This window comes from Mugil cephalus, chromosome 10, assembly GCF_022458985.1.
Source record: "Mugil cephalus isolate CIBA_MC_2020 chromosome 10, CIBA_Mcephalus_1.1, whole genome shotgun sequence".
Taxonomy (NCBI): Eukaryota; Metazoa; Chordata; class Actinopteri; order Mugiliformes; family Mugilidae; genus Mugil; species Mugil cephalus.
The window spans coordinates 10,064,581-10,092,330 of NC_061779.1; the positions used below are offsets into that span (position 1 = coordinate 10,064,581).

The 27,750-nt window shown below is 41.1% G+C and overlaps 1 protein-coding gene across 1 annotated transcript in view; it reads left to right on the top strand.

The window, feature by feature from the left end:
* The first annotated feature begins 3,403 nt into the window (after window positions 1–3,403).
* The window catches only part of lrrc4ca (leucine rich repeat containing 4C, genome duplicate a), a 147,984-nt gene continuing 123,637 nt past the window's right edge, over window positions 3,404–27,750 (top strand). Inside the window, exon 1 of the mRNA XM_047597012.1 lies at window positions 3,404–4,153. The gene's annotated coding sequence lies outside the window, so the exon portion shown is untranslated. The remainder of the gene's footprint in view (window positions 4,154–27,750) is intronic.

Below are 27,750 nucleotides of genomic sequence, written 5' to 3' on the forward strand. Positions count from 1 at the left end.
CCTGCGTCGAAAGCAGCGATTTTAACGATTTCCTTAAAATGATTAACTTGTGTTTTGTTTGGCTTTTGCCATCTAGAGGAAAATGTTCCCTTTGAGTCTTTAGCTGCTGCTGCAAAACACACCTGGTTAACATGCCTGAGGATGTGTCTCAGCCTCAAGAAGTCTGTTTGGGTTAATTATGATGCAAAGTCACACACCACATATATATATATCAACAACACCATCGCATCTAGTTTACTGAGATCAAAATGTTCCGTATCTGATGTTATGGCGTCTCTAACACAAATCCCTTATAAATGTTTCTAAAATTCTGCAGCTAAGAGAAAAAAGTCGCACTAATGATGTGCACAGATACTACTTATTATTTAGAAGTGCATGGATACTAAAATATTAGATGTATTACTAATATTACTCAGACGTAATAGCAAGAATTAACGGCATCATTAGCTGATCTTATATTTGAGCTTAGCAGACCTCCCGCGCTTGTCATGTCGTCAGCACTGTTCCCTACTCATTCTATATCCATAACACATTCGTGAGGGAAAACAGTCCAGGGTCATGTTCGGCTATCAGGCTCATTAAACAAAACGGAAACATTTAGCTGATATTTGCTCCTGTCAATTACACACGATTACTGCCACTTTCTAAGAAGAGGTTTTCATTAGAGAGGCTGAACTGCAGGGAATAACTCACGGTGATGGTCGTGTTTCTCTCTAAGAATTTGCACAGGACACTGACAAAGGAAGGAAAAGGAAGGCGGTTCACCTTGCCACTCGCAGGATTTGGGGACGTACAGTATGATAGTCAGGTGCAATTTTAGACGCTGCAGACTGATTCAGTACAGCAAGTTAATTTAAATAAGTCATTGAAATTTCATTAAAGACAAACAAATTCTAATGAAAAAGTGAACAATACAAATATTATTCAGATTATATATATATATAACTTTTGCAGTCATAAAGACAATAAATATGAAAAATATATTTTTCATCCGTTTTTATTCAGTGTATTAAATGCACCCCCTCATAGTCAACACACAGTTGCTCAATACTGCGTTCACATATCTTGAATTAATACGTCTTTGATATACATATATTGCCCTTGATGTGTAATACATGTATATTAAGTGCCTTAATGATACGCTATCGGAGCACGTTGCCATGTACTTTTCCAGCACACTAAGTTGCTATCAAGCAGCGCACTGAACTAAAGCTGTTAGTCAACTGTCGACTGTGCGACTGGCCAGTACACGTTGTCAACCATCCAGACAATAAGACGATAAATGGCAGCAGTGGAACGGAAATGAGCCTCACATCCATCATTCATCAAAACGCAGAGGCAAGGGGGTTGTTTGAGCTCGGTTACATAAGCTTTGTTGTTTTTTTTCTAGATGATTAGCTTACAACAAGGAGGGCTGCCACTTGGCTCTCTGGTGTTATGACACGCGTCATGATTGAGAACGCAGAAAGAATGCATAATACATGCAAGATACTTAAAAGTGCACTACGCTCATACAGTGTATCATCAATGGTAAAGTGGACAGAATGTGTCCATGCAATGCATCCACAGTGAAATGTCAAAGCGTACACAGTTAAATGTCATTTGAACAAAAGCTCATTTAAGGCGGTTTAAAGTGGTCAAAGCTGATAATCGTATGTGCTCTGGAGGAAAAAAAAATATAATGGTCAAAATGGTACACGGAATTCATAATCTTAACCTGTTCTTAACTTCTGGACTCTGGGTTTTTGACCTCTGTCATCTGTAATTTCTGCAGTGCCTCTAAAACACTTTCGACCTCTCTTCCTTCGATCTAAACCAGTCCTTTAAGCTTGTTACAGCTATTACACAGGGGCCGCCTTCCAAGATCCACTAATGAATGTTAATGTTTGAGTCCGGGGACGATACGTCCTCCGCCGGTATCAATTCGCGTTTGCAGCCTCGGCTAGCCAAAGAACCGAGCTGCTGCAATTGTTACGCATCATTATTCACATGGGGCAACAAGTCTGCAATCAGCTAACAATACAAGCACTAATAGTGTCTATTAAAGTGGTGTTTAGTAGAATACTGTAAGCAGTGAAATACCCAGGGAGTCTATTTCCTTTCCTTTCTCGCAGGCATTTTCCCATGTCTCAGGTGTCTAATAACCTTAATGCACCCTTTTCCTTTAGGTCTGCCAGTACAGAAGTCCAGACGTCGTGCACGCTGGCTTTAACCTTAAAACATGTGCTGTCAATTTAAAATTATCGTATTTTGACTCAAACTATCATACATACTATATATATAGCATAATATTCAAAGCTATTCTTTGTGCTTGTAACTGCAATAACCCAAGGAATAAACACAGAAGCTCTGCCTTTTGAATGAAATAACTGCTTTATTAATTGCCAGTCAAATGGCAAACTATCGTATATTTGCCCTTCTATATCATATAAGCCCTGAAACTATCCTACAGATATGATAATTATCATGTATCTGGCAACACTGCCAGTAATACTAGACTTTTCTTTTATATTCCTAAAAGCTGTATTATATAAATTCAGAATTGTCTCATGAGTGAAACTGAAGATAGTTGCCATTAGATCCGCATTCTATATCACATTCGGGACATGAGGTTAGATGATCTTTATTTCTGAACACATGATCAAAAAATATACAACCGTGTTTGAGTGGTTTGCTGATGAAATGTGATGATATTTCCACTTAGCCAGCAGATAGTGTATCATCATCATCAAGTCACGGTAGGGTAATTACAGCCGCATCTACCAAAAATGAGTAATGGGTCGGTTTAATTATTTTATTTATTTATTTATTTTTGCAACTGCAGTGATTTCCAGCCCGCTACCACGCAGTTTCTAATGTTTCATTTTTGATTATTGGTGCATTTATTAAACACGTACAAAGAGATAAAAACTACCCGAGTCTTTAGTACTCAGCAGGGATGGAAATGTCAAAACTGGCAACACACTGCAAAGAGTGAGCTTTGAAACAAACTTTATTTCACTTCCTTTTTTTCTTTTTTTTTTATTATTTCTTCTTTTTTTTTAGCTTGCATTCAAGAGTTTCAGCATCACTCAGTCCACTGGAGGTAAGACTCATCAAAGACATCAGGTCCAGAGACTGTCATCTATTCCATCCAGCCTTTCATTCACACTTTTTCCTTTTTTTAAAAAAACAAACAAACATCAATTTCAACAAGCACAGACGTGTCTTTAAGGAAGACAGCTTATTGGTATTCTAGACTCCCGTCGTGTCTCCTCACGTGTGACTGTGTGCAAGTGAACGAACAAGAGTGAGCAGGGAAGGAGGAGGATGAGGAGGAGGAGGAGGAGGAGGAGGAAGAGGAGGAGGGGGGCAGAAAGAGGGAGGGAGAGCATGAGAGTGGGGAACGATGAATCTAATGCATTGCAGCAGAGAACTGTGACAGACCGGGCATTTATTTGAGCAGAGACTGCTGCTGTAGCAGGGAGGACGGTGGCGGCGGAGGCAGCGGCGGCACTGGGCACTGCTTTATCACTGAGTGCCTCCACCACAACTGGAGACGAGGTGGACACGCAGAGGCGGAGGCAAAAGTGGATGCGCGCTGGGAGCACCTCTCCAATGCCGCCACCAATGTTATTTCTGGAATACCATGTTGGCTTTTGCAGTTTTGCCTTGCACCACATCCTCCTGATACTCTTCAGCCCGTCTATTATCCTTTCATCTGGCTTGATTTGAAGGAATATTCATGCCAACGGAAAGCATGGCTTGAATGAGAATCAGTGCCCATCTACTTACAGGTTAGACATTAGCACCGGCAGAGGACCCAAGATGCATTCTGCACATTATGTGAATCTCCTGAGTGCTCTTCTGTGATCTCCCCGAGGTTTTTTTTTCTTTCTTTCTTTTTTTTCCCCCCACAGGAGCTCTGTCTCTCATCTGGTGGAGAGAAGTCGGGGGGGAATTATCAAGTATGTGCACGTGAGAAGTTGTGCTCCGAATAGGCCTATCTTTTCCCCCTGTGTGGCATCAACAAAGACAGGAAACAGAAGGAAATTTGTTTTATAAAAGAAGAAAAAGAAAAAAAAAAAAATACAGCTTCGCTCCGGTTCCATTGCTGGTGAATCTTGTGCTGGTGCACTGAGGGACGCCCAAGTCTAAGACGTGAAACGCACTGGTGAGTAATGAAAGTTTCTAACTTTCATGCAAACATTTTCTTTCTGGATTTTGACTGACATCTGTTGAATGTCACCGGCTGTTTCAGACGCCAGCATAAAACTGAATCGGTTCACAGCCAGGTATTTATTGGAGAAGGTCAAGTCACAGACTAAAAATGGATAACAAAAACTTGTCTGATTCTGTCATTCTGTGGAATTTTTATTCCATTGTATTTCAAAAGTTTTTTTTTGCCATCCTTGTAGCTCAGTCTGCAGGCGCTGATGCATCACACTAACATAAAACTGACGGACTATCCGGCGCATGGCCCGGGTCCTCTACCTAAATCAACTTCTCGTAATTTTGTTGATACTGTGGCCTGCATGCGGAGTAATCGTGTAACCTGTCAACAGTGACACGGTTAACAATGTTTGGACATCGGCATAATTCATGACTTTCTAGTTTGGCAGCTTGTGCTCAACAGTTACGTCCTGGAGTGACCCGGTTTGGTTGTCCTTCGAAGTTCTGGTTGGTTTATGACTGCACATAGCTCGTGTCACTGTACTGTGTTGTTAAGGCAGACGTCACTGTTCATCATCGAAGCATACCTAAGGTTACTCACCAATAAATGCAACAGTGTGTCAGTGGCAACGTGATGTAAATTGTCACTGGCTGTGTGACTCCAAGGGCTGCTCTGTGAGAGATTTAATGTTCAGGTTGCAAAATAATTTACTGCTTTGCCCTTAGAGAGATGAGCAATGTCTCTGCAGGAAAAACATGCCTCCACTTCTGTCTATTAGCTTCATGAAGAAGCCATGTGATTCACATCCAGGCGGCTCGATGTCAATCACAGGTCCCTGCCACTTGTTCAGGCTCGACTAACCTCTAACATTATCAACCATAATTACACATTACGGTAATTGTGCAACACTAAACAGACCGAGAATCAAGTACACCATACGCTGGTGGCCTGTGTCCTAGTGGACTCGAGTGCTGCCGGTGGTGGGAGGTTTCTATTTACCGCAATCACGCGCCACTGTTACCCACAGGCCTGTTGAGATAAGAGGGAGCACTGCACATACGTTTAGATTACGCCATCAACTGTTTGTGTGCAATCACGGCCTCTGAGATGCTGGACAAGTGCCGTTCCCCCTGAGAGCGCGTGCGGTGATGAGCCAGTGTGCACAACCCTCGATGCCACTTGTGCTTCTCGAAGCAGTGAGGTGATGATGAAAGGCTGGTAATTGCTGCTGATTAAGATATTAGAAAAAGCATTCACCCGTGCATAATGAAATTATATGCGTCATCAAAATCAGAGCAAACATACTTCATTCAGTTCAACTGATAAAGTCCTTCCATCAAGACGGGGATCACTTGAAAAAAAAAAGTGGACGGAATTTGATTCGTTCATTCACCATTCATTAGAAAAGGGATGTGTGCGGCTTCTCATTGTGGAAAACAACACTATGTCTGCCTGAAATGAGTTTAATGAATATCCATGGCAGTGGAGCACAATATTCCAGTCGTCACACGTGGCTTGCTATCCCCGGTTTGTATTGTTCGGTCGTCAGCCGCCGCGCTTCCAACGGTATACACTCTACCCACGATTTAGAAATAACACAAGATTGCATAATGTTGGTTCCATTTTCGTCTTTACGAAACCCAAACTCCTCTAAACCAGCAGCCCTATGGGGAACCGAGCGTGCCAGCGCCGAACAATAGACTGTCAGCCATTCTTTTGAAGCTTAATCCAGCACAAATCCCCACACCAAAAACATTAGTCTCAGTAGCAAGCATATGTGCCATATATTATTGAACGGGAAAAACAATAGGAGCGGCATCAAAAACAAGTGAGGAACAGAAGGCACACTGGTGGACCACTAGAGTCATCTACAGCTGGCTTTTACCTAAATCTACTGATGTGTACTCGTGTTGGAACACTGATGACTACAAACAAAGTGTCTTGAATACTTTAGTTGAAGCTACACATCTGACGTCGTTCAGCTTTGCTTTTGTTCCGCTGCTAACCTGATCGGAGGGAATTTTTAATCCACCACATTCCACATATCTTTATATTCCCTTTAATGCTTTGGGGCAAGAATACCCACATATCTTATATTTATGATGTGTTGATTTTATGTTGCATATATGTAAATAGCAGAGTCTATGACATTTAACGTATTTCTGTTATAGTATGACGCATTGCCTCATAGTTTGAGCTTAAGGCGTGGTTAGGAAGTGTGATAAAGTCACGGCGAGCTTTTAACCTTATCCTTCATAAGTTGTGGAATTCAATAAGTTAAGTCTTTTTTTCCCCCCAACCCTCTCAAACTAGCCCTGCAGTGTGTCTATCTTGGGTGCTTATCTATGACTTACACTCTCTTGCTGAACAGTAAAGTAGCAGGTATCGCCGGCTGTCAGGGAGCTGGAGCCAGGAAGAGTGGAAGGGAAAGTGACCTCTTCGCTCATTTATGTCTTGCTGATGATGTCGCCCTCAACAGCTTGGCAGTTGTGTTGTGGATCAGAGAAGCTTAAGGCGTTTAAAGTGAGAGCTAGGGTTCTTTAAAATGTAACTCTCAGTGTGCCGTTATCTTTTTTGTGTAAATAGCCCAACCAGATCTAAAAGGCGTATTCCAATCGGTAGGCAAGATAATGTAATGCAGTCTCATTAAGCTCAACTGTGGTATGTAGCTGTAGACAATACAAGTCTGGCTAATTACTATCCTGTACTTATTCACCAACATCTTACCACTTGAGCTAGGGACTTTGGCCGTATTAACTTCCTGTTAACTTCTTTTTTCTTCCATTTGAGCACACGTTCAGTTCAAACGATTCAATCTACTCATCGTAGTCTTGTTCAATTAAACCTTCTTGAACTCATCCTTCCAGCTGTTAGAGATGCAACAGTGTCTCAAGTTTCCAGTAGAACATTTGCTTGCAAAGGCAGCGCTGTGATTAGCGTGAAACCTCAGGAAACCTCAGAACTAAGTGAAAGTGTCAGAAGTCAGATTGTTATTATAAGCTCTCTTAAAGTATGAAACGTGCCCAGGCTTAAAGTTTAAGCAGTCTGTAACACTTTCCAGAATCAGTTTAATCCAAAGTTCAATCACTCGGGCGACCAAGCGACCAAGCTATCGGAAGATCAATATATCAAGCTCTGTTCCCTGAGAGATAGAAATGCAGCTTCATGGCAGACACAGAATCACAGGAAAAAAGAACGTTCTATAATCGGCTAAAGGTCTCGTCTGAAATGGTTGTCTAGTAGTGCCTCATGGATGGGTGGCGTCTTTATACCATCTGTTCCCAAGGGGTGGGGGGACAAGGTCAGTCACACAGGCGGTCATGTGTGCAAAGTGGGAATTGAGTCTGTAAAGGTCTTCTGAGGTTTTGAATCTGAATCATCCAGTGTATATGTTCTCATACAGTATATGGCGATAAGATCTACCTGGTATTTCAGTATTGCAGTTGTCATTCTTTTTGTGTTTTAACTGAAGTAAAACAAAAGTTGAATATTCAAACAGTGATTCAACTCTCAAGGTTGAACAGCCTCTGAAATTTCATCCCATGATGACGGTACTGACTGCCACCAACTGTCCTTCTCTGGTATCTATATCCAGCATCCGCCACATATTTTTGCGGGTCCCGAAGGCCCCGCGAGGGTCACGCATTTTTCGGGCCACATTTCAAAATGTAAATCAAACGAGGCATGCTTTGAATCTCAAAAATCTGACTGGACAGGTCGTCCCCATGCTAATGCGTAGGTCTCTTCCCCAAGCATCCGTCGTACCTGCTGCCATCTGGAGTAGACGTTGGAGAGTGTGGACATGTCTGCACAGGTCAGGTCTGCCCTAATTAGTATTTCATCATAATTACAGTTCAGACTGCAGACTGACAGCTCTATTTAAATGGTGTCACGCTGCAGGCAGATAGCCACTGAGCGAATGGAAGTATCGCCCTATCATAGTGGGAGACATCACTTAATGCTTAATGAAAGAAATGCAGATGCACTGTGAGAGGTGCTGCAATAACACAATGTAGAAAATTTAATAAATTCTAGGAAAAGCGTGTGGTATTGGTATTGGTATTGTAGGGCCATAAAGGTGCTGCATCACATTTATTTATTGTTTAACCTCCGATTTGCAGTGTGTTGATATACTATCCCATTTTCTTAATCTACTTGTTGACAGAAGCTTTGAGGACGATTACAAGTGCACACAAATATACAGCTCACTATGGCAACGCGGTACAACAAGCTTACTTGACAAGTGCATTAAGACAGCCAGAGTAAGCAAAGGAATTGTGCTTAGTAGGAGCTAGACCATCAGAATCACACATGGCGATAATTCCCTTGTTGGCAAAGCAGAAAAAGCAAACACAACTAATTCCTACTAAGGATAGAGACTACTGACTCTCGATAATAAATACAGAACAGTCTTGCTCAGTATCTCATAAATCCGGGCAAATTCAAGGAATGTTTAAAGGTTGTGCGCATGAAGCCATCTGACTGTGATAACCCAGGTACAATTCTGCAGTCTGGAAAAGGGGAGTGAGGAAGGATGACTGCTAGTGACTGTTAGTGGGAGGAATATGTTCACGGCAGATGAAGTTGGGGCAGGCTTTCATACTGTCCAATCACATTAACTCTCCTCATCCCCCTTAAAAGCAGCTGACAGGTTTTTAATGGGCGAGGCACGGGGTCCAGGCAGGCATCAAGAAGAAAGATGTTCTATATTCCAAGAGGTGCAAAGACGCAGGCGTTCGTGTTCATATACCTGTAAAGGCGCTCGAAATCCGAGCCTTAAGCTGGCGGTATTTGCCACATGGAGCGATGTTCATAGTGTTGCGAAAGGTAAAAGGTAGGAGGCTTAAACATATATATATATATATATTTTTTTTTTCAGATAAAAAAAGACAATGTATGTCAATTTGGTTCAGATTAAGCATGTGAAGAATGATTTAAGTTTTTAAATGTATTTTTGCATCATTCATTTAGGTAATTTTCATTGAGTGAGTTTGTAGCGCAAAATAAAATAAAATAAAAATTAACTAGTTAACCATGGATCTCTCTCTCCCCAACTTCAACAAACAGTGATTATATTCTGAATCTGCTTGATGAGATTTCCTAACTCGATGAAGCAGTGTCATGCCACTGCAGTATTTATAAAACCTCTGGCAGCCTGTCATCTCCTGGTTTTTTGGCACAGCTACAGTGCAGCCAGCTTCTCTCGTCCGCAATGTTATAGATGACCACGCATGTGTAGCTGCAATCGAAATGTCTTACACTGTAGTGTTTGTCCTTAGATTGCAAAAAAACAAACAAAAAAAACCCATAAAAAATATGCATCCCTTCCAGCTCTGTAATAGTGCAGCGGTGAGATCTGCATAAAAGTGAACACAGGCAATTTTCTAGAGGTAAGCAAGGGGTTGCGCGGGCATGACAACAATGTTAACATTTCGATCAAAATATTGTTGACACGGTAATAACTTTTAATGACAACTGTGATATGTGTTATTTGGCCGGCGTGTCGAAAACGCCGCCAGTCAGTGTTATATTAGGGTCAAACCGCCAGCGAACGGCCACATGTAACTACTGTAAGATATTGTAATGAGCCTTAGAAAGTCATTCATTTCTCAGCAGAGGACTGCTAACAGCTTGAAACATATGGAGGGAAAATCGCAAACCAGTGTTGCTGGCAATTCAGCAGTGATTATTAAGGAACACCTGTTTGGCTGGCAGGCAAGGCGACTCGGGGTCCCGCTGAATAGCAGCAGGCTAATGAAGGTCTTCTCAGCTTAATTGTTTGGGCTATAAATAGTGACGGATAGAGGGATAGAGTGCGGCACCGCTCTCATCCATTATTTTCTTTTGCCATACATTCGGTGAATGAGCTATTAGGGGTTTGTTGTTGTGGGTTGTGAATAGAGCAGAGGAGGCACTCGTGTAATTGCCAACATTAGCGATTACAAAAGAGTCATTAACGGTAAACTGTAAAATTAAACTTTGGTGAGAGGACACGTGCAAAGTGTGAGGGAGACTAATAATCTCTGATAAACATCTTTGTTGTTAGATATGTTAAACTACCATTATAAGACCAAAAAAAAAAAATAAATAAATAAAAAAAAATACAATGCATCTCATTATAAAGGTGAGCAGCAGCTTTTACGGACAAGGCCTAGTAAAGGTCTCGCTAATCTGCAATTCAAATCGTGGCCAAAGTGATTTCTTCATGCGCTTTCTCGCACAGCCCCCAGCTCTCTCTTTTTTTTTTTTGCGCTGACAGAAGCTCATTCTGGGTAAAATTAAATGCAGGACACATCGCTAATTGCGACATTACCCACGACTATATCTCTGAATGACTGCTTGTCAGAAGAACTCGATGAGGACAAAGCGGGTTCGTCTGATTTTCTGTTAAACAGTGTTTGAAGCGTTGCCGCCGCAGTGCGTGCCCTGCTGTTCAGGGGTCACCTTCATTGATGAGGTTCAAATGAGTTTGGCTGCCAGTGTATTCCAGGTCACCCCCTTTTTGACAGGGGAGGAGGGAGTGGGGGGGAGTGGTGGGTGGGCGGTAACTTTCACAAGTCTTAAAGTTCCATGGCATGTGTGACAGAAGGACGTTGAAATATGGTTTTGTGGTGAATACCTTTTTTGAATTGAATCAAATGTTTTTTCCTTCTTCTTCTCATATTGTGTTTGGATACATCTTTTAATTGTTGATCCTTTAATATATAATCACTAAATGAAATAAATAAATGCATAGAGCATACAAACTAAGCCAGGGCACATTAGGCGATGTTAAAAAAAAAATGTTCAGTTGAGGCCACCATCATGGCCGACAGCATAAAGGAAAAAGCAAAGGCATGAATATTATAATGTATGCACAATCTGCGCCTTGGGCGAAGGCCAATTGCCCATTGATTCATCAAGAAACCTCCACTGCTAGCAAGCATTTCTGCTTTACAGGTGAATACGCAACCACTCCATGTCTCTACCACAGCATATGAGCTACTGTTGTGAAGCTAAGTTTCCCCTGCAGAAGTCTCTCGAGTCCAAATATGGTCCTATTCTTTCTATTGGCAACCAATCGTGAAAGTACAAAGGCCGACCTGAAGCTAAACTCGCACTCTCATTGGTTGGTGTTGATTTCTGACAACATGATTCGTTCAAAAGCGTCATGTGACTGGATATTCTCCCAGTCTGTATATGACTGATATGTTTATAAGACATGTTTTTAAGGATTTGAGCAGATTTGGTTTTGGCACATAGTGGTTTCCAGTAAAAATATACATGAGTTTGCAATGTAAATCTTTAAAGGCTGTTTTCTCACAATTAGTTTACATTTCAGTAGCACTTACACAAACTTACCAAACTTTCCAGATTTATTCTTAACTACATTCTGCAGGTATTTACAGAGAGGATTTTTCATATATCATTCAGAGCCTGGTTTATATATCATTTTACTTCTGGAAATGTCTGCAAATTAGCACATACTTAAGTAGATAACTCCTCATTTGTAATCAAACAAATATTGTATTCATGTAAGTAATCAACTGGAGAAGTTTCATGGTGATAAAAATTTTGCCCTATTAGCTTGTAGCGTCTCGCCTTAAATCAGCTAGTAAGCTGTGTTATTATACTGACAGGAACATAACATTATGAAAACTGCACTGAAAGTAAACTTAATGACAAAGCGAACAAAAGAAAATGATCTGTGAACTGCATAGTGTGAAATATGAAATAAGCTGTGTAGGGTACGCTAAAAAAAATGGATTGACTGAGTCGTGCTCCACACATTACGGACACCAGCTGATTCAAATGGCTGCATTTATATTGCACATTTAGCACTTGGCAACTCGTTTAACACTTACACGTTCGCACTCCATCGCTGGCCTGTCCCCTCAGGAGAAATGTCCCAGGGTTCAGGAGAGGGCGTACTGCCCGAGCATGGATTGAACAACCCACCTAACGTTTAGTAAACATCCAGCTCTACCTCCTGACTCACAGTTGCAAAAACTAATTCCGTAATTGATTGTTGCAGAACACAAAACAGACCATGAATTATACAGAGGATATCAATTTAGAGCAGGCTTGCTCTTTCTTCAGTTATCTCAATTTAATTTTTCTTTGAATGCCGTTCATATTTCTACCCAAAGTCTGAATTTCAGTTATGGAATAGATGTTATTATGTCATGATGAATAATTAAGACTACAGTAGGTAATTGCTTGTTTTGTTTTTTTGTTATTGTTAGATTAGCCTTCTAATGTTGATATAAAATAAGAACATAATGGTAAATTACCTTTAATTTATCTGGTCGTACACACATTTGTCTTTGTAAAATCCTTTACAATTCAACTTTCAGCGTTCAACTATATACATAACTTCATGTTTCATTTTTAATATTCCAGTCCAGTGCACTTAAAACATGCAGGGCTGCGTGACAGCATTCCCTTTGATGTCCGTTCCTCTTTTCCGTCTTCCGATGCAAATGTATCACTGTCGTGGAGATAAGAGGCGTACACACACATGTACGCACTTCACTGCGTAAACGCACCGGTTTAAATGAACGAGCCTCGGCGTCGGCGGGAACGTCAATAATTATTAACATTACTAATGAAACACAGAATTGAGGGGGGACCTTTTCACTCTTTGGTAATCCAACAGGGCTGATTCATTTGCAGATTCTAATATTTGTTTCCTAAGGCTAGCAAACAATGATTTTAAATTGATTTTTTTGCACCCAAGCGATAAACTCATCACGTTGCTAAGACCTACTATTTGAAAATTTGCAAATAAGAAACCTTTGATTAGGCAAACATAAGCGTTTCTCTCCTGTGAGTCAAAAATTATATTCCAAATACTTGTCTTGGATACTGTATGACCAATAAAGAGCAAATTTAATGACAGAAGAATGGAGGAAGCTCTCTGTCCGCCTTTGTTTTCTGACTCATACTTTGTGTTTATATCTGTGTGTGTGTGCGCGTACTTGTTTTCGATGTTAAGGAGTTGCTGTCAGGCCGTGGGAGTCAGTCTCAGATTTAAAAATGGCCTCTGCCTCCTCCTCCAGCCCTCCCCTGTCAACTGCGAGAGTTTGCAAAAGTATCCCGAAGAACAGGAAGCTAAATATCTCCAGCTTCTGTGTGGGTGAGAATAAATACATGGCAAATTGCAAAGGGCGCTGCAGGGTATTTTGTGTCCCCGGCGGAGCAGTGTATGATGTTAAGCACAAATGCCCTCAGGAAACTCAAATCGAATGCTCCAAACATATGGGCCTGGTGGACTTTGGAGCGCGTGTAAGATAATTTGTGGAATATTTGTCGTTTCTCTCTACCTGCCTGATGCCACTCAGCCACTGTATAGGTAACAGGCCAACAGAGGTTAATGCTGCTCGTGAAGTCATCACTCCTCCTGCTCACTTCTGTCACCGTCGATTTTAACCACGCTGAAAATAAATGGCACGAGTTTTATTTTATAAAACATCAGGCGGCAACGGGGTCAATACTACTAGGTAGTTAAAATGCGCATTTAAGCGTTTCTTCTGAAACTTGCACCCTCATAGAATTTCAATTCGCCAAATGCTGAAATGATTATAAGTTTCACGTCAGATGAACAGTGTGTGATATTTAAATCAATCGTGGCAGCCAGGATGAGACGAAGGCTTGTTCAAGATATAGATGGCTGTCTCTTAACAGACCAGCGTGGAACAGTAGGCCCGCGTTAATGCCTTATTTATTCATTTTTTGTTGAATATACACATATCATTGAGGGGAGAAGCAAACAAAGAGGCAGTTGAGGGGAGGAGAATGTACAGTGCGTTGCTTCTAAAGCCTTGACTAATTAAGCTTTAAGCTTCGCCCATTTTCACACTGGATTTGGAGCCAAGTATACTCCAGGGAATCTGAGTGCCTTCACTATGCTCAGCCTACGATGGCCCCTCTTGCTTCACGACAAATGAACAAGTGGAGCATAGAAATGGAAACCACTACTCATTTGTGTGGTTTTAGTTTTTGATTCTTTTATTTATTAATTTTTTTTACAAGCTGCTCAGATTTCTTCAATTGCAACGTCACCTGTATATACATAGTATAATAAAAATATCTATATAAATATACACTGATGAGCCACAACATTAAAACCACTGACAGGAGAAGTAGGAACACTGACCATCTTGAGACAATTTAATGTTCTGCAGGGAAACTTTTGAACATTTGGCGTTTGTGTGGATGTCACTTAGACATGTGGCACCCACCTAGACCAGACCAGACCCCCCACCCTACAGCAATGGCAGCAGCCATCGCCAGCAGGATGCAGGCTGACGCAGGCACACACACAATAACGCTTTAAAAAGAACATGATTAACAGCACAATGTATTGAAATTCCCTAGATCCCAAACTGGCCAAGTATCTGGGGGATGCACTGAAACGAGTCTGATCCACAGAGGCCCCTTCCCTCAACCAAAGACCCCCACTAACAGCATCCTGTTGCCAGACACCACAGGACACCCTCAGAAGGTCCACCTCCGTTCTCCGATGAGTCAGAAATGCTGTAGGAACAAGGAAGGCCTACACAATATTCAGTGTACATAGTATGAAATGTATTCATCTAAATGTGAATACGCTTGCGTGATGTTATTTGCGTCGATATATGCAATTCTCATAATATTAAGCCTTAAAACGTCTGCCTATTTGCCTTTTCACTGCACCATCTAATTTTCATTAGTAACTGGCAAGACCGGTAAATTACAAGCACAATCACAATTTTGATTTCAATCTCAGACTCATTCTTATGCATTTGCAAACATTCCTAAAACAGAAATAAGTGGGAGAAAACGCCTTTGATTCTATTTTTATAAACAAATCAGCGATTCTCATTCAAGCTATTAGAACGTGGTTGTGATGAACTCGTGGCACCCCTGCTGACGCGAAAAGGCCGGAGGGATCCGCCTTATCTATGAAAGTGGAATAATGCAGTAAACTTTCTTACATAACCCGCATCCTTCCCCCCGCCTCGATCCTCGCAGTAAATCACAAGTGAACTGTGATTTGACATTTGGAAGTTCTGAGAGTAAATCAGCTTGGGTGTAACAGAGATCATCTACAGCTTGTGGTCCTTGCACTGTTGTCTTTACTACTCCAGACAGAGTGAGAATGAGTCTGACATCCTGCTGTATATGCCACCGCCTGCAGAAAAGGACCTCGAGGCCGAGTGATGAAGGGTTGCGTAAAGTTTGGCTGACAAGCTTTCTCCCCATCCGTGATGCCAAGTCCATTTCTTTCAGTTGTGATGGAACTGTGTGACACGCTGACCCGTACCTATTTTTCATCTAATCCTCTGACATTCCCAAATAGAGTAATGTGTGGATGAAACACTCTGCCGTGCCTCCCTGCTCCTCGTCTGTCCCTTCCTGTGAACACAGCAGTCGCCGCAGTGCTAAAGACAAAGGCTGACAGTAGGCGTTGTCATAGTGACCCAGGTGCAGAGCGGTGGCAGAAGTGCAGCGATGACCCCACGAATAAGCCATCGCATGGTAAACATGAAAAATGCAAAGCGGCAGAAGGTGTTTGGTTAAACTGCTTTACATTAAGGAAGTCTCAGAATGCATTATGTATGCATACAACTGGCCTATATGTCACAAAGTGCTCGGAGTGAGTCTTCTACTTATCGGAAACGAGGCTGAACACCGGTCCAGTAATCACACATGCTCCGCCACAGGCCTGGCTTTGAACTGTCTGACTGAATTGTGACAAGCATCACTTTCAGGACACTGGCGTGCTTACCTTCCTTTAAATTCCTCTGAAATGTGGCGCGATATCAGCGGGATTGTTCGTTTAATTAGATAGTCATTAGAATTAGTCACTTAATCAGCTGCTTTTGTTTTGCAATACCACTGTGCATATCGGGACGACAAAGGTAAATATTATGGTATTGAGGGAGTACAGGTTACTGATGCACTAGCACCTCAATTAATTCACTTTGTGTTTGACGAGTTTATTACTGAAACTTTAAAAATGTAGTGTTGAGGAGGCCAGTTATGTTTTCAAACATCCACTAAAGCCCTGTTCGCCCTAGATTTGTATTTTTTATCATCAGTTTGCAAATCAAATAAAGTTAATAATAAATAAAGTTGTCAAAAAAGTGTAATATGTCGTCCGACGTGCAGCGGAGTGAAGTGGAAAAGTGGAAAGCAGCAGACAAAAGCCCTGAAAAAGTAAAAACGATGCTGATTCACACTGGATCAGTTTCACTACAGGACTTCTGTGTTACAAAAAGTAGGGAAGGTAATTTGAGGTGTAAGTTTTACTTTACAGATATGGCCGTTTCACACAGGATTGAGATCATAGAAGACATCCACAATTGTTAGAAATTACTAACAAGTTAGACAGTTCAATTAAAGGTTCCCAGGTGAAACTAGTCCCATGTGAATAGGACTCAACTCTCATGGACGTCTTATATCCCTATGTGACACAAAGACTTGAGGAAACCACACTGATCGCTCGGCTCCGTGCCAGTTCCGGTTCCCAAACAAAATTTTGAACTGGCTGGCACATTCAGACCGAAAAGATAACAGGGTCTGAACCTGAACCGTTGGTTTGATGTAGAATGCAAATGGCATGTAAACCAAGGCTTATAAGCTGGACAACGTGACCGAGGCATGTATGCAAAACAGTGAAGTCATTCTTCCAGATTGTTTTTTTTTTTCTGCATTTTAACGTAGCTCCCCTCCCTCCCCCATATAACAATTATTACGTTTATTGTGCAAGCATTTATCTTTGAATTTTATACTTTGAAATGTCAAGGTAATTTCTGTTTTCTTCGTGACACAGAAGAATGTGACTGTAAAAGTGAGTCTACTTGTATGTGGGTCACCATATCCTCTCTTGACTCTTGCGCCCCTAATTTTGCACAATAAGACATTAAGGCCTGGCAGGGAAATTTGCTTTCCAGATGAGTGGGGAGAGGTTGCTTTTTTTTCCCCATAACCTGTGCGCTATAAAGTATTTCAGCAACTTTCCATTTGCCGAAGTGGTGCAGAATTTATGATATATGTGTCAGCCCCCGCACTCGAGCCGCAGTCAAGGTCAAAAGAAAATGCAGACTGATTTTGCCCCCCCCCGTATTTACATCTAGCATGTTTACTGTATACCTCTTTTTTTAAGAAAAGAAAATGTTAAATAATTGAAAACCTAGTGCGTATTAAGACATTTGAGATGCATATTTAGCGTTCAAGAAAGCAGCACTAAAGCAGACAGTGAAAACTTTCAGACTGGTATATATAAATGAGGGTGTTGAATATTGATACAGATATTCATTTTTAATGGTGTTGTATAAAGTTATGCAGCTGCTGACCTGCTCATATATTTTAACCTGCTTCACAGTTCCTCTGACTGGGTTTAAGTTACAGACTGGAGAAGGGAATGACTCTTCTTCTTATTCGGCCCTTTTGCCGGGACAGTAAAACGGCCTTATGGGAAATAAACCGTTGATAATTCCAAATCCATTCATCAAAATCAAGACGATACTGCTGAGGAAGTACAAGCTGGCTCTGTCTGTCCGGTAGCTAGATGTAATGAGATGTACAGTGTATCGCTCAGAATCACACCACTCTCCATGTGCTCTGTGTGTAGATCATTTCTGTGCATTCCATGGATAAACATTAATATATGCCTCCAATTAGCGCCATCGCTGCAAGTTACTCAGTCTTTAATCTTATAATTTAATATTTACAACCCACATTGAGTAACATTGCATCAGCAAGTGGCACATGCCTTTTTATGCATGAAAAACATTTCAAGCATTAAGTCTTTCTGCTTATAACCCTATCAAAACAGTCTGCCTGCTCCCGCAGACGAGCTAACGCATTCAGAAGGTGAAACAAGGTTGACGGCTTATGAAGGTGTTGCATCAGCCTGACTTCGCTCAGTCCTTATCCCCTGACAAACAGTTCACACGACTGGTAATTCGACGCGTTTCTCTTTGCCTTTAATTCAAATGTTGTCTTAGCAACTGCAGCGCGCGCGGTTTGGTCGTGGCAAATTAGTTAAAGCATAGATCGGTGGGAGATCTTTAATGGAGGCTTTCTCTTTGTTAATATTTGACAGCTGACACAAACGGAAGAAAGTGGGATAATGTGCAACAAAGGGCCGCTGCCAACCGCTGTGCCTATTGAGAGGTGACACAGATCTTGAGCGCTGAGTGCCAGAATAATTTGAGCTTCGCTCCTTTACATGCGGCGAATGTTATCTGTAACCACATGTCTACGAGATGTAGGTTTACTATAGTTACTGTGCGTGGAAATTACACATTGTAATAAAATACATCTCACACACAACTTACATGTATTGAAATTTCTCCTGTTCATCAATTTTTTTTTTTTTTTTTTTTTTACAGATAGGAACTATCTCCTGTTTTCATTCAATTCCTGGTTTCTTGCAACAGCGGTGAAGTGAGAGGTGTGTGGGCTGGGGGTTGGGGCGGTGGGGCAGACTGACATGAGCAGTGGACCAGTGGGTAATGCTTGGGGAATGCAGCAGCAATATCCAGCCAGTCGAAATGTCAGCAACAGGCAGCATCACAATAGCTCCACACATCGGTGCTGATCCCAGCGGACAATGTAATAGGGCTGCGACATTTAAAAAAGAAAAAAAGAAGAAGAAAAAAACAATGCCAGAGAATATCGAACAACCCGAGATTTACTGGCGAGATCTGACGTGTAACTCCGGTCACACCGTGGTTCCTTTGCCATAACGGCGCTTTTATTCTTTTGTGCTGTGCACAAGTTCTTAATTAAACAAAAAAAAAAGAAAAAGAGAAAGACATTTCTGCCTAGTTTAATTGTTTTCCACAGGGACAGGTAGTTTTTGTTCCTCTATCCGCCCGTAATAAAAAACACAAAGAGCGAAGAATATTCGTATGACAGTGATGAATGACTTGTTTAAAAGCACGCATAGCATAAAGGGCTTGTGCAGTTGCGTTCAAAGAGACAGACATAATTGCGGCTAATTATTTTCAGAATCTTGATGAAAACAAGTGTTTCCTAAACAGGATGGAGGAAATAATTTTTAAACCACTGTAGTGCTCTTGTGGTCTGGATTTTTTAAAATTTATTTATTTTTTGGTCTCCCTGAATTGTCGTACCACCGTGAGTTTATATTTCCCATTGAGCAAATGCTTAAATTTGCTTGGAATATTAGAGAAGCAAGACGGCGACCATGCAAGAATAGAACCCGCAGTCGCTCTGAATCGCTTGGCTTTTCCCTGCCAACGTTTATTTATGGCAGACAGAATGTCTCCAAGGCTTCACGCTCCCATGTGTGACAGAATGAAGAGAGACGGCGTTGTCTGTGAGAAAGTATTTCTGTTTATCACTCAGCACAGCTAGCCACAATAAAAGGCATTCTGTTGCATACTGTACACAAATGGCATGCCGCAGTGCCTCCCTCGTCCTGATTGCTTCCCGCCGCACTGTCCCCTGTTGTCCCTTTTGACAGAGGTGTTTGACAGATAGATCACAAAGATGCACAATCATTGCATGGTAGGGACTGGGATGGAGTGCACCCATTATTCTAAAGCAAAGCTGTCTGGCGGGGGCAAGGCCTGCGCGCCACATGGTGCCATGATAGATGGGGACCATTAATCAAGGCAGGACGGAGCCGTGAGATTGATGTGCGGAAATTCAAATGCTCGAGCAGCATTTGGAAGATTAAGGCTGTGTGGGCAAGGTTATGAGGCTACCTTCCGGATGTGGAGGAACGGGTTTGGTCGCGGAGCGACTGCCCATTGGTGACATGGGCTGGACATACTGAGGGAGACTCTACCCCTTAACCGTGCTGCTATCAATGTTTTTTTCTCTCGCATGTTTCATATTGAATCAGATGCCCTAGATTTGTCATTGTCATAGTGATGATGTCCTGTCCTAGTTTCTGAAGTCTTTTCCGGAGCAAGTAGGAGTCCTTTATGATATCAAGCACTCGCATGTAGACAAGTGAATCCGATTTATTTTTCACCCTTGTGGGGTAAAACCTATCAGTCATCTCAACACAGAACAGATGGATTTAACTGCACAGTGCATCATTCATATTTGATTATCTTTAAACAGGTTTGCTATGTTACTTTCTAAAATAGACAGCAGAATGCCCAGTCTTTTAAAATGCACCAAAAATGTCAAATACACAGACTAATCATTTTGCTTTACGCTTAGAGTTTCATTAGCTTACTTGCAATTCACTTGGGCAGCACAATATGCTCTAAATAGGCTAGAGCAGTGCATAATGACTACACTGAACTCACTAGAAATAGTCATTTGGCACCCAGTTTTGCTTATATCTTCATTTGTTGTCTTAGTAGCAGTTGACGTTAGTGATATTGGCCTTATGTCACTGGAATTAACACTTTATTTCAAACAGAAGCAGCAGTTAAGAAGTTGCATGCATCAAAAATGTGCTCTATGGTATTAAAAGTGTCTGTCTTCCGACCATGAGTAGTGATATCACTTAAGATAAAGTAAACCTGTACGTTAATAAATGGTTACCTTAATGTGATAACTTCAGGTGGTGTGAATTAGCACGGCAAGTGAAACATCTACTTGGACGGAATGCAGATGGGACCCGAATGAACCCCACGGCCAAGGAAATCTGACGTAGGCAAAATGTACAAGGGTGCAGACATCATTATTGAAGAGGTCGAACTGTATTAAGAATCAGCTGGCAGCACAGAAATGAATAACAAACAAAGGGGGGCAAATTACGAGACAGTTCAGGGTCAACCAGAGCTACACTGATCAGGTATAACATTCCAGTGCATCCCGCGGATATTTGATCAGTTCGGGATTTAGGGAATTTATAGGCCAGGTCAACACCTTGTGTTGTTTTTCACGTTTTTTTGTATAACCATTTTTGTGTGTACCTGTGTCAGGCTGCATCCTGCTGGGGATGGCTGCTGCAGTGTCATTGTTATGGGGTGGGTATGTCTGGTCTGGTCTAGGTGGGTGGGTGGTACATTCCAGGTCCAAACGCTTTCCAGCAGAACATTGAATTGTCACAAGTTATTTACTTCACTTGCCATCATGGTCGTAATGTTACGCCAGATCAGTGTACTTGTGGTATTAAATGTGAAGCACAATCCAGCGTTTAAGTTTTAATCATGTTTAGGCGGAGTAAAGTTCTTTCAAACCATGAAGCATTTGGAGGTCAAAACCAAAGCGGCCCTTTCAACTATTTGAAACGTTATAAACACGCCAAGGCCTTGAGTGTAAAAATGAACTGCTGAATAATGAGCGACTAGGGCACTACGTACAGTGAGGACCTTGACACCTCCCTCACATCACCCGGTGAATCTAGTGTGTATGTGTCTATATAGTAAGTGAATAGCACCCTATTAAAGCTTCAAGCTGCCCCTTCCCATTCCCATTCACTCAGGTAAAATGACATAGGAGAAAGTCAAGTGTATTGAACGTGGTTATGATATACTGATAGAAGAGTTCAAGACGAAGCAAGCGTATTTTTTCAGCAATGTTCTTATGTTTAAATGAAAAGAGAAAAACATCATTTACCTTTCTCTTCATTTAATTTCGGTGTTGTTATTTTTCTTTGCTTTTCCTGCTTCGATTAGATTAACATTAGAAGTGGCTCGTGTAGTTAAATCTGATCCTTGTTTATGTCATATCATGGTTATTTGAACAATCACAGTCAATCCCACGGCTGTTTGGTAGCCTTTGTGAATAGTTTCAATTTTCTTTTGTATTAGTTGACAGGTTTACGACAAGATGATAACATAAATAGTGCATGCACATTATGTTAAATGACTTATGTCTTGAATGCAAATATACGGAATGGCCTGTGATGCACGTATTTAAAATGAAGCGACACGATGCTCTGTAAACATAACGACTAATATTACACAGGACTCTGACTCTGAGTGTACCACTTGTCATCTGCTGTGGAACTGGTTAGACAGCTTTCTGTGTTTTTCTTCCCTCAGGCAAAATCAGTCGTGCTGGAAAGTACCTACAGCGTGTAGCAATACTGCAAATGTACTATTCTAAAGTTTATTTGCATTTCCATCCGCTGCACTATTTTTAGTCCTTGATTACATAAGACATGAGGTGATGCTTAGCAGTAATGTCCTTTTGTCACGTGCACGTTGTAATCCAGCCGTGCAGCAGTTTGACAGTTGTTGATTTTGAATCTTACAGAGGAAATAAGTGGAAAATATGTAGTTTTGTTGTAAAGCATACAGTTTTATCTAATGATTTAAAACGGATATGTGACTAAAACTATTAATTCAGCCTCATCAGCGTGGCATCAAGGCTAACGGTGTTCCTATGAGTAAACAGTGAGTGTGTAAATCTCAATAGAAAGAACATGAGTGAATGACACAGCTTGTTAGTGCTTTGACCAACAATAAATAAATGAAAAAAAAAAAAAAATCCTGTATGTCAAGGAGATTCAGTCATCCATAAAACGCCCAGTGCCCAGGAGAAAGACAGTCTCTAAACATTTATGGACTCCCAGTGTTTTTTCACAGTGACCCTTGTTCATTAATGCGTCCTGTGAGTGCCAGCCTAAGTCACGTTTAAAGTGTGACATCTCATTTTCTCTGCTACTACTGACCATCGCGCAACAGCTGACAAATCAGCAGAGATGGCCACGACCAAGCTGCTGCCGTGTTGCTAACACGGCAGCAGCTTGGTCGTCGGTACGAGTGTCAGAAGATATAAAAGGTTAACCTTCATTAACTTGAACTCCTTAGCTATCTGAAATTCAAAAAACAATCCATATCCACCTTCATTCTATAAAGCTGCTCAATTATTTTTCACTGAGAGTATGTTATACAGTAATTAATTGCAGAGAGGATCTCATCTATAGGCACAAGCTGTTAAGTGAGAATTCTTATGTCAGACTATCTATAGGTAACAGTAAGTCAGTGGAGCGAGACAATAAATATATCTGCTATTTCTTAGAAATTTAGCAAGTTTGAATGTGACACAAAGTGGATCTCTTACAGAGTAAAGAAGGATTAATATTGCCAGGATGCAGCGAGTGCAATAAGGATAATCTGTAATTTTCAAGATTTATCGTTCATGACTATGAAAAATATCTGCAACTTTGGGAGAGATTTTATAAATAGGCTTTTGGAGACTTTAGTTGTAATTCTCATCTGTGCATAACGATAAGGAATGAGGTAATTTCAGTGGTGGCAATAAAGAACAAGATAACTAGGAAAGACAGCTTGTGAATATGATTCAATACTAAACCAGGGCCACATCCTAGTGGAACACAGTCAACTGGATTTGACAAAATGAAATACATCAAGAAAGCCCTGGGAAAAAAAAAAGCTTTATCATTTTTATATTGTTCCCATGACAAGAAAGACCTTCAGCAACTCTAAACCCATCCACAGAAGCATCATCCCCGGCTATTGTTCCCCCCGGGGGAGACTTGAGCCATTAGACGAGCGGGAGGGAGAGAGAAAGATGCAGAAAGCGAGATACGTAGGGGAAGAGGTTATAGAGTGAAAGCAGCCTCACTTCTGATGAATATTTCCAGAGGGAAAGTGCAAGTAGAGGTACAAACATCCATCTCTCACAAAAACAAGCCTGAGGGATGTGGGTGGGATACTGCTATATTCACAATACTTAATATTTCACTGTTTTTATTCACTGATGCTACAACTACACTATCGTATATGTAAGACGAAAACAATGTGGGAACTGTGTGCTCAACAAGCAGCTAAATGACCATCCTCCCTCTGCATTCACCTTTCTGGCACACAATTATATCTGTTGTAGTGAATAAACAACAGGTCAATGTTGGATTATACACTATATATTTTTCAGTTGGCATGGCAACTGGCAGTAGTCATTATGCCACTTACTGTTTCTATAGCATCAAATAACTTAAACACTTGTATGACAATTGGACATGGATCAACATTATATTAACTACCTGAACTGACAGAAACCATCCTTGAAACCAAATTATTTGATGTGTATGTCAGTGTTTTAGTTTGCCCCAAGTCCCATCCACTAACACTGAGGAGCTGCAGCTTATGACCTACAGTAAACTGTAGGCCACGAGAGAGTGTGCAGAGGACACCAACTTTCTGCAGTGTCAGTCGCTACAGACCTGCAAACTTCATGTGGCCTTCAGATTAGCTCAACAACAGTGTGTGGAGCACTTCATTCACTGGGTTTCCATGACTGAGCAGCTGCATCCAAGCCAAGTATCACAGAGTGCGATGCAAAGCGTCGGACGCAGTGGTGTAAAGCATGCAGCCACTGGACTGGACTAGAGTGGTGGAGATGCATTCTCTGGAGGGACCAATCACACTTCTCTTCACCTGGCAATTTGATGAACCAGTTTGGGTTTGGAGCTTGGAAGGAAGAGACCATGTAAGTTTAATAAAATTCAGGGAGTTGATTGAGGAAAAAATCCCTTTCTGCCAAATTTGCTTAAAGAATATAAAAGTTAAATCAGCCACCAAAATTGCCCATGTCGAGACGCGGTAGCACCGCTGATATACAGAGCGACTAAGTCAACAAGTGTAGTACATTTCAATTTCATAAGCTTTGAATAATTGATGTGGGGGGAAAAATATGCATTGAATGTTTTTGTTTGGCCTTAGGGATGCAAGTAGTATTGCTGGTGAGACACAATAAATGCAAACCATTTCTCTTCAAGACGCAACACCCATAAATTACAAACTAAAGTGGTTACAACCATTTAACCTGTTGACCTAATGTGCATCTGGATTTTACAAATTCCTCTAGGTACTGAAAAATTTAATCAAGTTTATCAACAGGCAGGGTTAAGCTGGCCTCTCTGCAGAGGACGGCAGGACCTTGCTGTCTTCCCTCAAGATGGGGCTATCAGAGTACACACTTTTCCCTGAAGTTGTAGATGCAGTGCTTTACCGTAATCATTCACTTATGATCTATCTGTACCATTACCAGCTGCACTGGAACTCTTCAGAAGGAGGCAGCCTTAGCTCCGCTTAAAAGTGGGCCACCGCTCATCAGCCTTACTCTGACCCCGTTGTGCTCTCTCAGCAATATCTAGTTAGTCCAAATTGCTTCTCTTTGTTTCATCATTTTCAGCCCACATCTGTAGAAAGTAAACAATGCAGTATTGTAATGAGAAATGGCATGCAGTGGGAAAGGGAAGGGATGAGACCTCAGAGACTGTAACCCCCTTGCTCCCTCTCTCTCTGTCTATTTCTGTGTGCAAGTGAGAACAAGTGGACTGCCAAAGGGAGAGAGGTACCAAAAATTGCTTCTGTTGAATGCACTTCTACGCCTTTATTGCTTCCTGTAATTGCTTCTCTGAGAGGTAACTGGTCTTCTCTTGTCCTTTTTTTTTTTTCTTCTTACTGTTGACGGACTGTACCCTGTGAAACATGAAGCAAACTACACCTGAGTCATGGATCCTATTTAAAAGTCCGTGTTCAACATACACAACACGATTTGACGGCGTCTGAATACGACGCATACTCCCATAAAACTAAATGATGCAATCAAAGTGTTACATTCTTCCTTGACAGCTGTCTTTTCCAAATCCTTCATACTAGAGTTTGTTATAAGTAGTTTTCAAATGCGTAATGTTTAAGGTGAGACAGGGCAGGCAAAAACACTGTCTATTTTGTCTATTTTGCTTTATCAACACATCTTCTATCAAACTAGTTTAAAGTAATCGCTCAAAATGTACATTTAGGTGTTCATTTCACCACACTTTGTCTGTGTTTCGCCTCTAATTTACTCCAAAATTCGCTAAAAGTCAGCTCGTAGCACTGCGAGCCTTGTCTCTACCCCGGTGATCTATCTGTGAGGAGCATTTAAAAATGCAGTGAAGTCTTCTCTAAAAAGAAAATTGCAGCTTAATATTTAGCTCCAAAAGTCAAAGAAAATACGCAAGAAGGAGAGGAGAGGGACTCATCTGAGCTCATCTGGCCATAAATTGTCTTTGGTAAAAGGTGATGAAGGTGTAGAAGATTGTGCCGATCAGCAGTGGCTCATCATTCATGTTTCATGCTTGATTCAGGTCATCAGGTATGATATTTTGATATTATATATCTCAATATGATTATATGATATGTTTTAAAGGATTTGAATTTTTTTATTTATTTATTTATTTTGGACCGTTGACAGTATTTTGTGATTTATGGAGTGATACAAAGAGATATTCAAAATTCCCTCTGTAAATACTGTTAAATGGAAATTTAACATATTAACAAAATGAAACAAGAATTTTGACCCTCACTTTAGCCATTATTCAGATTTCTGTTCTGGAAATGTATGCAAATTAGCGCATATTTAAATAGATAACTCATCATTTGCATATTAAAGTATAAATTCACAGAAGAGTTGTTATACAAAAAAAAAAAATGTAAGTTATCAACTGGAGAAGTTTTACGGTGATCTCTATTAGTTAGAAATTTTACACTTTTCACCTGTATTGTCTTGCCATACAGGAGCATATTAATCAAGTGAAAGATGCATAGGTCATGTATGTACACGCCGTTATTATTATGCACTGCTTATGTGGGTGCATACAAGGTGTGTGGGGTGAGAAGTTTAACACCTGGTGGGAGCTACATTGGTGATGATCAGTACGCTCCCATCGTGATAGATGCAATAAAACTTTCAAAATAGCTCATTTTAAAGGAAATAGAGGTAAGCCTGCAAGAATCCGTGTCTCCAGGTGTTCAGAAAAAAATGGTTTAGTAGAACACACTGATATCCAGGGATTAGAGATTACTGTCACTACAGTGGGTTTCCTTTGGTTGGATGCCAGAGAGGCTGGAGACTACAGTGAGGTTAGAGTAGATATGTAGAGAACTAGTGTGGGGGTGGAGAAGTAAAGTTCACACTGTGTGCTTCAAAAGGTCAGGGTCCTATAGATGCGTAGATTGATACTGATACAATACTTGTTTATTTTTTGTATAAAAATAACAACGCTCTCTGTGGAGATACACACAGTGTACAATATACTGCACACAGAACACAATCAGAAGTAATAGTCACTGGATAAGAATGTCTTTGTGATCATTCCCAGTGGATGTCAGGGGGCGTACATTACAGTCATGTGAGGTCCAGGATCAGGCCAATCAACATTATGTGAGGAACTGGTTATAGGGACTACGTGTGCATTTTACTCAACTTTTGGCATTTACAAATGGCCTGTTCAGATCTTGAATTAAGATCTGATCAGGCGATGCAGTCGCATAAAAGACGGATGTGAACACCTCCGAGATGCAATTGACGTCGCTGGGGAGAGCCGAACTCTGACCACATTTGGATGAGGTCTGGCTCACATTCCTTTGGGAGTTAGTGTGAACACAATGTGTCTTGAGTTGCGCCAGAGACCGCCACATCTCAACAGGGCTGCACCTGTGTTAATGGAGTTTTGTGATGTCTGTTCACTTAATGAGAGCCTTTTAAAATATTCTGTCATTGTAGCTGTAAAAAATAAATTATTGATGCAGTTGTGTTAATATATGAGGAGCCATGTGCAGTTAAGTTACGTACGTCCTCAATCACCAGTGTCTTTATGTGTCTTTATATTACCAGAGATTACACTGCATAAAAAACTCCCAGGGTTGGAGTTATAATCTGAGTTTTGTGCAGGT